This window comes from Triticum dicoccoides, chromosome 1A (assembly GCF_002162155.2).
Source record: "Triticum dicoccoides isolate Atlit2015 ecotype Zavitan chromosome 1A, WEW_v2.0, whole genome shotgun sequence".
In the NCBI taxonomy this organism is placed as follows: Eukaryota; Viridiplantae; Streptophyta; class Magnoliopsida; order Poales; family Poaceae; genus Triticum; species Triticum dicoccoides.
This window is the reverse complement of record NC_041380.1, coordinates 495,512,223-495,519,685: the sequence shown is the minus strand read 5'-3', so window position 1 is coordinate 495,519,685 and position 7,463 is coordinate 495,512,223. Positions and strand designations below refer to the sequence as shown.

General features: G+C 46.0%; 1 long non-coding RNA gene across 1 annotated transcript; it reads right to left on the bottom strand.

Moving 5' to 3' along the window:
* Positions 1–303: 303 nt before the first annotated feature.
* On the bottom strand, positions 304–913 carry LOC119307446. The gene is made up of 3 exons (XR_005149322.1): positions 887–913; positions 551–627; positions 304–369 (listed from the first exon to the last, which is right to left on the bottom strand). It is a non-coding gene; the product is annotated as an uncharacterized LOC119307446 (long non-coding RNA).
* Positions 914–7,463: the final 6,550 nt, after the last annotated feature.

The following is a 7,463-nucleotide window of genomic DNA, read 5'->3' as shown; positions in this document are numbered from 1 at the left end:
TTTTGTTATGGAGGGAGTGCAAAGCAGTGTAACACCAATGATTACTTGGGAATGCCAAGACTCGACACATCTCTGAACTTTCTTCCAACGGCATAATTTGCAGGTGTCTTGAGATCCAATAATTTTAGCTGTTCAACAGTATGTGCCGAGCTTGAACATTGTCGTCCATCAGCAACAAGTCAAGATTAGGGTACTAAAAACATTACAAGTTCACGTTTCTTCTCACCAATCCTGAATTTTGGTTCTGATTTATGGCTTGGTCCATAACTGTAGTATAATAAGTTACAAATTGACCTCATAATATAATTGCATCCACCACACAAATAAGGTTCCCCTGCCTCATCTTTACAATTCTTGGACCATCAGCACCTAAACGAGCAACTCCCATCAGCACCAACCATAGGTGCCAGCTTAACATGATTGTTGAAGTTAACTTGCCAAGGAAACTCGAGCATAAGAGCTTGCATATATACAAAGAAAACAACATTTAACAATAACCGAAACTACTACATATGTGGAATAGAAGAATTATAGTATTTGTTTTCTTTACCTGGAGTACAACCATTATCACCAGAATGGCCACGAAGAAGTGATTCCCGCTAGAAACCTTGAATATGTTCAGCTCATCTGTTTCATTGCATTGAACTCATCAAACACCTTAGAAAAGAAAGATGAAATGATATGTATACCCAACTATGTTAACAACATATACTTCTGGTTCACATTCGATGAAACTATTAAATTACACCTGTACATCAGGAGGTAGCTACTCCTGAACTATAAAATTCAGAATTTAAGCTTCTAATCCTGAATAAATGAATACAGTAAACATGTACAGAAATTGCCAAGTTATGTTCTCTATTGCCCAAACACTCGCCAAGACTACCTTATCAAAGGATCAAGGAGATACTAGTAACCAGCCAAGTTAGGAGGAATGACAGCCATATCTTGCTTTGTTTCTTCAGATCCAAACGCACGCTAAAGGCCTTTCTTCCAGATAAAAACTGGTCTGTCAAGCCCTGAAATAGTTACGTTGTACGTCAGATGTAGAAATACACATGTCACAATTGCAAGGACAAACATAACTGCTCCCCTCCTCAGTTTATCGCAAAAGATAAATTCCCTCTCTAATACATAATTAATTAATGGAGGCGGTATCCCTGAATAATCTCATAAATAATGGAGATGCACGTGTGATGATTATAAAATGGATTATGTTAACCTTTGAGTCCTTCATTTTCCATGCACGTGGGATTTCCCACAATTTATGCAGGGGCTAAAATATATACTGTTGAGCACCAGAATCAGCTCTTTCTGTCCTCAGTTTCACAGGAATAATTTCATCTTATGACTGCCGTAAAATTCAGCACATACTACTAACGCAAATTTCACTCTCCAACTAAGATTTTTAATGAGGCACTCTTCGCTACTAATATTATCAAGCATAATCAAATATCTCACAATATCAGCAGGCAATCAACAAGGTGGACCATCAACATGCATTTTTTGGAACTAGAATGTGGCATAGAGAAATGTGATCAACAACTAGGGAGTGGAAATTATGCTCTTCTATTACAAATGGATAACAGTTAGTACTTAGTACTCCCTCCGTAAAGAAATGCTATAAAGAAATGCTAAGTAGTGATCTAAACACTCTTATATTTCTTTACAGAGCGAGTAGCATCTAAGGTCTAATATAAATAAAGGCTTGTGTAACTGACAGGCAAACAACAACCAATTAAAACAATATTTTTCTGCAGAACCTAAATATTGTACAAGGAACATCTTTACCTCTCGTGTGAAAGAAACCCTATGCACACAAGGTTAGACAATCAAAAATACATAGTTTATATTACCGGAAGTAAAAGGAATGCACCTTTATTTTGAAATGGAATATCTGAAAAGCCTACCTTACAGGGAGATTCAAAAGAATTATCATGGAACCTTGATTTAAATCTTTTCAACTTGCTGATTGCATATCAAGGAGATCAAGGAGAAGACGGTTAAGTCCTCTTGGTTTGTGGGTTGAGTCTACCAAAAATTCAGCAAATATTGACAGTCGTTCTCATTGCAATGGAAATAAATCCATCTGGAAACTGCTAGGAGCCAAGCATTGCTCCAGACAACATGAAACACAGAACAGAAGTTAAATTACTCATGTCATCAGATGGATAATCACATAATTTTACTTGTGACATTGGGGTAGAGGTGGGATGCAAATCCCCACAATGGCAAAGTGTTGGTATGGTGCTAGCTAAGCTTGTAATTACTATTGCTCCCCAAAAGCTCGAGACATTGCCGTTCAAATAAATCCAACTTGAATTCTGTGAAGTTGGCTAATGGCAACTAAACAAGAAAATTACGTGATGCACTGTATCTGGACTTCTGGAGTGAGCAGAGATTTGGGAGCATTACTGAAGAATATACGCGACTCTAAAGAATACACATGCAATGAAAAAGTGCTGAGAAACTCTGTCCTTGCCAGAATCCGCACCAGCCTCGAGGGGACGCAGGCTTTCCACCAGCAGGAAGATGCAATGCCCCAGGCCCGAATCCTCTGCGGTCGATTTCACACGCTGATGCCCACCCCCGAATCAACCGGGAGCAGAAGCACAACAGTAAGGACGTTGTAATGTGTCGTCGCGAAGCCGAGGCCCCGATTCCTCTGCGGCTGAAGCCAAGCGACGACGAGGACACCCAACGCAAAACCGCCCGCTCGCGGCCGAAACCGAACGACCCTCGCCTCCGACCTCGATGCTGCTGGTAGTGGAGCCCGCGTTTCCCGGAAACTGCAGGGAGGCTAGCTCGCAAGACCCACGACCAAATTTTCTTTTCCTTGCTAACATAAAAAAATCATTGTCTGCCAGCCGTGGTGGGAATTGTTTTTTTCTTTTGGTGGGTCAACCGAGCGGATACGAAGGGAGTCTGGCTCGGTAGGTCCTTCGATCGGGATGAAGAATAAGTTATTCTTCACCCAGGGTAATATTATATATATATATATATATATATATATATAGAGAGAGAGAGAGAGAGAGAGAGAGAGAGAGAGAATTGGAACAGGGGCTCCAAGAGGAGGAAGCAAGCGAGGGGAGGAGGCGGCTGTGCCATTTGCTCTGCTTGCTTCTCTGCACTTACGTGGCTCCCGGGGTTCTGGTCCAAGCTAGAGGGGAGCAGCCGCCGTTTGAGGCGCCCTGACTTCCCTTCGTCTTCTTTAGCAGCATGTGGTAGACAAGGGGAGATAAATCCCCACAGTTCCGCACCTGCTGCTCCTTGCGCCCCATGCTGACCTCTCCTCCACCCGCGATGCATGCGCCGCCTAGAGCTCAGGCCTCGATGCTCCCTCCGCCGCTAGCCTAATGACCATCCCTACAACCCTGAGCGTCTCCACCGACCCTGAGTATGCTAACGACATGATCATCAATGGCGACGATCCTCAGTATATTGCCTTTGTGAAGGCACGTCTTAGTGAGCAGCTTCTTATGTCTGATTTTGGCCTACTTTCTTAGGATAGAGGTCTCTTCTACCTCTGATGCCTTTTTTGTTTCCCAAGAAAAATATATCCAGAATCTTCTTGCTCATGCTGCTCTTACTGATGAGTGCACTGTTGAGACTCCCATGGAGCTCAGTGTTCAACTTCGTGCTAGTGATGGTGACCCTTGTCTAATCCGACGTGTTATCGTCATCTTGTTGGGGATCTTGTTTATCTAGATGTTACTCGTCCAGATATCTCCTATCCCGTCCATATTGAGTCAGTTTGTCTTTGCACCCACATTGGTTCACTATAGTCACCTCCTTCTCCTTCGTGTTCTCTGATATCTTCGTGGCACGATCTCCCACCGTATGTTCTTTCCCTGCTCTAGTTCATTACAGCTTCAGGCCTATTCAAATGCTTCAAATGCTACGTGGACTATCCCTGGGATTGTGGTTCACTTTTTGCTTACTGTGTTTTTCTTGGTGGTTCTCTCACTGCCTCGAAGACAAAGAAATAGACTACAATTTCATGTTTGAGTGCAGAGGCTGAGCCTCGAGCTATGGCTCTTTTGACGACAGAGGTGACCTTGTTCCGGTGGTTACTTCAGAAGTTTGGTATTTCTGTCACTACACCTACTTTGCTCCTATTTGACAATACAGGTGCTCATAGTGTTGCACGCGACCCAGCGAAGAATGAGCTCACCAAGCATATTGGTGTTGATGCTTTTTTGTGTGTGCAGGTGTGCGAAATTCGGGTTATTGCTCCTCGGTATGTGCCTTCAGAGTTATAGTTGGCAGATTTCTTTCGGAAGGCCCAAACTAGAGCACAACACGACTTCTATATCTATCTCTCCAAGCTCGGTGTTGTTGACCCACCATGAGTTTGAGGGAGGGGGAGTTAAGAGTTATATATTTAGTCGCATACCCCTTTGTATTTTCCCCGCTCTATAATGGTTTTTTTTTCATATTGTAAAACACTTGTACCTTACAATGGCATATGGCCACATGGAAACACAGTTGCATATTTCCTAACAGGTACCTCCCTCCTTGTTAATGGCCAAAGACTTCTTAGCACATTGTCCTTTCATGTTCCTCAACATACCATGCAGCTCATTTCTGGTGGTCAGATTGTTGACTCTGGTTGTCGGGTAATTCTCGACTTTGACTCATGCTCTGCTTCAGACCGTCACACTGGTGCTCTCCTTGGTGCTGGCCCCCGATGTCATAACTCCCAAGGCCTTTGGGGGCTTGATTGCCTTCACTTTCCCTCCGTTGCCACCGCCGCCAGTCTCTCCACCTCTGTTGCCTTGTCTACCAGCTCTTTTCACCAATGGGATCATCGCCTTGGTTACTTGTGTTACTCTCGTCTCTCATCCTTAGTTTGGCGTGGTCTTCTTGAAACGTGTGAGGCCTTAATGCACTGACTCGAACCTTTCTATGTTCGCCTTAGGCACCCCCTTGGTGATTGTCAACCGTATGTGGTCCTTTAGCTGATGAAAATCGCTTTGCTTTCCTCCAAAAGCTGAGTTGTGCTCCTCGCAACATGGTCCTCGGGTTGTTACCGATGACTTCAACTTGATCTAGCAGGCGGGGGCGGGTAAGAATAACGCTAACCTAGAAAGAAGATAGATGGGCAGATTTCACCGTTTCCTTGATGACCTTGGGCTTCGCAAGATCAACCTCATCAGGCGGGGCTACAGTTCGAGCAACAAGTGACGGTAACCAAAGTTGGTGCAGCTAGACCGCTTGTTCTGTTCAACGAATTGGAGGTAATGACATCCTAGTTGCTTTTCCGTGCGGATACTCCATGGCATTAGATTTAGCCTATACACCACAATTTTCACACCTAGGGCTCACCAGTTCCACTTCAAGGATATCTGGCCGAATTTTGATGGCTTCCGCTAGGTGGTTGCTGATGCCTAGCATGTGTCGTCGCACCTTCGCCAACTCTAGCTTTTGGGTGTCCTACTGAAGCATATGGACAACACATTGCAGTTGTGGAGCGACCGACATATTGGCAGCATCAAGCTACAACAGCTCATGGCTAAGGAAATCATTTTTCAGCTCAACGTGGTGCAGGAGTCCCGGCAGCTGTCCCAAAAGGAGTTTAATCTGCGCAAAGAGTTGAAGCTTAAGTTGCTTGGTTTGGCCTCCCTCAAGTGCATCATCCCCCGCCAGCCCTCCACTTGCACTAGCTAGCCGAGGGAGACGCAAACACGTGCTACTTCTACATCCATGCGTGCCACTGCCACTGCAAAAAATCACATGGTTGCCATTGCCCATGACAGTATTGTGGCCTTGACCCATAAGGATAAGGAGTAGACGCTGGCAGACTACTTGTCCATCATGGGTTGCGCCATCCCTCGTAGAGTTTTTTTACCAACTCGCTTTGGAGATCATCAAAGATGAGCTTGCCGTAGCCGTCCACCAGCTCTATTTTCTTATACTGGGTTGCCTCGTCGAGCCTAATGATGCCCTCATCGTCTTGGTGCCAGAGAAGAAAAACTCAAACAAGGTCGCGCACTTCCACCTGATCTGTTTGCCTCATACCTTTGGTAGGCTTTTCTCCAAGTTGATTGCTCTCCACATCATGCTTCGGCTCCCAGAACTGATCAAGGAAAACCAGAGCTCCTTCATGCTCACCACTAAGGACTTCCACATTAGACACATCGCAACCCTCGTGCTCAAGGTTGACACTGCGAAGGCATTCGATTCAGTCTCATGGCCCTTCCTCCTATGGTCTCACGGCACGCCGACACTGGCAGCAGGTTCAACGAGTTGGTGTGGATGATTCTACCATAGACACCCTCAACAGGGTGCCCGGGAAGCATATTCTTCACCGTCATGGCCTGTGGCAAGGTGACCCCCTTTTGTCTTTGTTGTTTCTTCTTTGTGCTGGAGGTGCTCAATGTCTTGCTGATCCACGCGAAGAGCATTGTCATGTTAGAGCCGTCGTGCTGGCATGGCGTCAAGCACCTCATGTCAATGACAATGCCGACATGGTCCTCGTCCTGTCTTCGACGTGCGGCAACCTGGTCTTGGTGGCACGTCGAGCTTATGCACCAACTTTGACAAGTGTTCCTTTGCACCAATCTATTGCAGCATCGCCGAGATTTAAGTGATTAAGCTAAGCTTTGCGTGTGCTTTCCCAGCGCTCCCATGCACCTACCTTAGCTTCCCCTTGTGCAAGATTCGCATGGTCCACATGTAGCCTCTTCTAGACAAAGTTCTCAACTGCATCCCCACTTGGATTGAGAATCTACTAAACATGGGAGGCTGGCTCATGCTTGTCAAATTAGTACTTCTCTCCATCCCAGTTTATCAAGCCATCGCCATGCAACTACCTCTGTGTTTACTTGCGGCAGTTGAGAAGTACATTCGTTGCCTGGTTGTGGGTTACTATGTGTGCTGCCTCGATCCCACATCTTGTCTTCCCTTGTTGGGCGACCGCATCACCGCAGACTCAGGCACCACCATCGGCGAGCAAGAGCATGAGCAAGCGTCCTTTCGACCTTGTTCAGTCTGATGTCTGGGGTCCATCTCCCTTTGCCTTGGAAGGAGTTCGTCACTAGTAAATTATCTTTATAGATGATTTCTCCTAACACACATGGATATACTTTATTTCTTCTAGGCGTGCAGTCCATGCGACGGAACATGGCCAATTTTCAAGGGCCATGAAATTCCTAGCACAAGGCAGCCCATAGCAAGCAGCAGCCAGCTGGCCCGCTACTCGATATCCAGCATGGGCCCGTAAGCCGCCCCGCTAGCGCTAGCGCATCTAGCCGTCCAGGCTGCATAGTCTCCCATGGAGCCCAGGCGTTGAGCAATCAAGGAATCGAGCCATCGAGGACACCAGGTCGAGTGGACGAGTCCTCTCCAACGCCGCCTCCTGCCCTCATCTCTTGTCTGTTCGTCTTCTCTCCTTTTTTTCCAATACGACGCTTGAAGCTCGGCGATCCTCCATCGGTCCATGCCCATCCAATTCAGCATGT